This window comes from Bos mutus, chromosome 7 (genome assembly GCF_027580195.1).
Source record: "Bos mutus isolate GX-2022 chromosome 7, NWIPB_WYAK_1.1, whole genome shotgun sequence".
In the NCBI taxonomy this organism is placed as follows: Eukaryota; Metazoa; Chordata; class Mammalia; order Artiodactyla; family Bovidae; genus Bos; species Bos mutus.
In genome coordinates this window covers 42,100,509-42,104,978 of record NC_091623.1, presented here as the reverse complement: position 1 = coordinate 42,104,978, position 4,470 = coordinate 42,100,509, and the positions used below count along the sequence as shown (strand labels likewise).

Sequence of the window (4,470 nt, the reverse complement as noted above, 5' to 3'; positions counted from 1 at the left end):
GCCAATTCAATTCAAGCCAGAGGCAATAGATTACTGTATCTATTTATTTGCTTGATAAATTAATTAATGTATCTATTATAGTAGTCACATAAAATTTACAGTGCAGCAATGCTATTTACATCTTTGACCATATTTCACAGTCTTTATCATGAAATTACTATTATATCAGTGCTAGAAAAAGATGTTGAAATTGTTAAATTCACATTGATTCCTATCAGGGGTGATTTTCCCCCTGAGGACACATTGAACAATGTTCTGGGACATTTTTGGCTGTCAACCTGGAGGAGGGAAGATGGAGACCATGGATGCTGTAAACATCTTTCAATCTACAAGACAGAGCATAAAAGAGAATGATCTGGTTCAGAAAATTAATAGCCCTGAGACTGAGTATCCCTGGGGTAAAGCATATCAGTGAGGCAGTGTGTGTGTGTGTTCAGTTGTGTCTGACTCATTTTGCGACTTCATGGACTGTAGCCCACCAAGCTCCTCTGTCCATGTTGTCATTTCCTTCTCCAGGGGATCGACCCAGGGATCAAAGTCACATCTCTGGTGTATTCTGCTTTGGCCAGTGGATTCTTTGCAATCTAGCACCACCTGGGAAGCCCAAAGAATATCTGTACTTGTGATATTTATAGCTCTCTTTGGGTTGTTTAATACTTTATGTTTATGCTAGCAAAATTAGAGTACTGTCTTTGCTACTAGTTTAAAAGTTCCAACCTTAACCATCATAACAGTTCTTAATCCCAGTCTTTTTCCCAGGCTGATAGGTAAAGACGTTTCATGTTTTCTTAAAATATTGCTCAGTTAATCTTCATTTCCAGGGTCAGTCTGTTCCCATGTCCTTGAGGCCAGTTCTTGGAATTGTGGCAGCTTTTATGTCATGGCTACAGTCTGGTCCTCATGTAGTTAACTTCTTTCACCTGATGAGGGTTTCAGTATCTATAAGACAACTCACAGGATATAGCTCAGAATATTATCTACAAACCTTTTTTTTTTTTTTTTTTTATCTATAAATCTTTTTTTTAATTTAATTTTATTTTTAAACTTTACATAATTGTATTAGTTTTGCCAAATATCAAAATGAATCCATCACAGGTATACATGTGCTCCCCATCCTGAACCCTCCTCCCTCCCCATACCATCCCTCTGGGTCGTCCCAGTGCACTAGCCCCAAGCATCCAGTATCGTGCATTGAACCTGGACTGGCATCTCGTTTCATACATGATATTTTACATGTTTCAATGCCATTCTCAGGAACTAAAGGCCCTTGACTTATTGTGCTTAATGACTAAACCCCTATTATTTAGTCTGTTGGACTGGTTTCCTTTGTTTCTGCATTTTCTCACTGCTCTAAGTTCTTCTCCAGCTGAAGTTTTTCTACACACAGAAGACAAGGTGGAACACAAGGTGAAGGTGAAGACCATAAGGCTCTCCTCCATTTCAGTATCACTTATAACATCTCCTCTTTCAGTTCTGATGTCATTTATTTGAGTCCTTGCCATTCTGTCTGCTGGGTACACACTTACACACATACCTTTGCATCTCCCTCCCATTCTTACTAGAGGTTATGATTCATGTGTCACCATGTTTGCCAGTCTTACCCAAAGCACATGAAAAATAGAATACTGTACTCTCCTTTATGCTTGCTTTCTTTCTCATCATACCACTTGTCCCCATCAGAAGTGATAGATAATCTTAAGTTTGCATATATATTTTTCGATCAGTGACTTGTAGGGAGTGTTGCTTTTCAACATCTTATATTCATTGCCTAGGCAGTGGTGAAAATATGGTCATACTACAATTTACATTCCTGAAATAGATGGGTTTCTCATTAAAACTGTAAAATTCATCCTGCCCTCTTAGGGAAAAAGCTGATTGGGAAAGCAATTTCATATCAGAAATGGTACAGGGGGATTCATTAAAGAAAATCAGATCCATACAACAAATACAAAAATTAATTTTATATTTTTTTTAATTTTTTTTTTACTTTACAATATTGTATTGGTTCTGCCACACATCAACATGAATCCACCACAGGTGTACGCATGTTCCCCATCCTGAACCCCCCTCCCACCACCCTCCCCATACCATCCCTCTGAGTCATCTCAGTGCACCAGCCCCAAGCATCCTGTATCGAACCTGGACTGGCGATTTTGAATCAGTTCTAATGAGGTGGATGAAACTGGAGCCTATTATACACAGTGAAGTAAGCCAGAAATAAAAACAACAATACAGTATACTAATGAATATATATGGAATTTAGAAAGATGGTAACGATAACCCTGTATGCGAGACAGCAAAAGAGACACAAAAATTAATTTATTGACTGCAAAGTATACATTATATAATTTAGAATATGTGAAGAACGCAAGTTTGTGTGAATATTGGTGCTTCCCAGGTGACTCAGCAGTAAAGAATCTGCCTGAAATGCAGGAATCACAGGTTTGATCCATAGGTTGGGAAGATCCCTTGGAGAAGGGCATGGAATCCACTCGAGTATCCTTGCCTGGAGAATTCCATGGACAGAGGAGCCTGGCAGGGTATAGTCCATAGTGTTACAAAGAGTCAGACACAACTGAAGCAACTTAGCACACACACCCTCACATATTTGTATTAGTCATGTTATTTCCTTCTTTCCTAGAAGTTACTTCCATCATATGCAACCAGGCAATGACACATGGATGTCAGGATTTCTTCTTCTGAGATTTTCAGAGCAACCAGAAGTGCAGCCTCTCATATTTGGGCTTTTCTTATCCATGTACCTGCTCACTGTGTTTGGAAACCTGCTCATTATCTTAGCCGTCAGTTCAGACCCCAACCTCCACACCCCTATGTACTTCTTCCTCTCCAACCTGTCCTTTGTGGACATCTGTTTCACCTCTACCACCATCCCAAAGATGCTGTGGAACATCCAAACCCAGAATAAAGCTATAACCTATGAAGGCTGCATCACACAGATTTATTTTTTCACCCTCTCTGCAGTGTTGGACATTTTTCTCCTGACCGTGATGGCCTATGACTGCTTTGTGGCTATCTGCCACCCCCTGCACTACACAGTCATCATGAACCCCCGGCTCTGTGCACTTCTGGTTCTAATGTCCTGGATCATATGTCTCCTGAATTCCTTGTTACAAAGCTTAATGGTATTGTGACTATCCTTCTGCACAAACTTGAAAATCCCCCACTTTTTTTGTGAACTCAATCAAATGATCCAACTTGCCTGTTCTGACACCTTTCTTAATAACATGGTGATGTATTTTGCAGCTGTCCTGATGGGTGGTGGTCCTTTCACTGGTGTCCTTTACTCTTACTCTAAGATAGTTTCTTGCATACGTGGAATCTCATCACTTCAGGGGAAGTATAAAGCATTCTCTACCTGTGCGTCTCACCTCTCAGTTGTTTCCTTATTTTATTGTACAATGCTAGGGGTGTACCTTAGCTCTCCTAGGACCCACAGCTCACGATCAAGTGCAACTGCCTCAGTGATGTACACTGTGGTCACACCCATGCTGAACCCCTTCATCTACAGTCTGAGAAATAAAGATATAAAGAGGGCTCTGAAAGCACTCTTTGTGAAGCAAACTACAAAATGATCAATTGTCAGAATACTGAGGAAATGCACATGATAGCAGAAGACAAAGCCCCGGAGTCAGAAATTTTGAATATTTAATCAGATTGTTAAAGTAATATTTTTCTCTATTTATTTCCTAATGTTTTTTCCTTGACCTCAACTTCTTTATCAGGTTTAAATAACTGACTTTATCAACCTTTCTGCTCTCTGATATCCAACAGCTTTGCTCATTGTTGTTTTCATGTTTTCCCAAATTTAGTTTCAACCATGGCTCAGAAATATTTGGAAATCCCTATTTACCGAATGAAACATTTTAGAATATTTCATATTATATACATCATATTAAATACTTTTTCTGTTGTTTTACTACTGGAATTGTCATACATTATAGTACTCTGATGAAAAAAGGTACAACTGATGATGAAAGCAATTTATATAAGTTAATAATGGAGGAAAATCTGAGACCACTTTTTGCCTTTTTATCTAACATTTCTTTCTATAGCTCTACCTTAACTAATCCTACTTACAATGTCGATTGTACGTCAAGGCTGTATATTGTCACCTTGCTTATTTAACTTATATTCAGAGTACATCATGAGAAACACTGGACTGGAAGAAGCACAAGCTGGAATCAAGATTGCAGGGAGAAATATCAATAACCTCAGATATGCAGATGACACCACCCTTATGGCAGAAAGTGAAGAGGAACTCAAAAGCCTCTTGATGAAAGTGAAAGTGGAGAGTGAAAAAGTTGGCTTAAAGCTCAACGTTCAGAAAACAAAGATCATGGCATCTGGTCCCATCACTTCATGGGAAATAGATGGGGAAACAGTGGAAACAGTGTCAGACTTTATTTTGGGGGGCTCCAAAATCACTGCAGATGGTGACTACAGCCATGA

At 39.1% G+C, this 4,470-nt stretch overlaps 1 pseudogene; it reads left to right on the top strand.

Annotated features, from left to right (window-relative positions):
• The first annotated feature begins 2,756 nt into the window (after window positions 1-2,756).
• On the top strand, window positions 2,757-3,576 carry LOC138988620 (olfactory receptor 7A17-like; annotated as a pseudogene).
• Window positions 3,577-4,470: the final 894 nt, after the last annotated feature.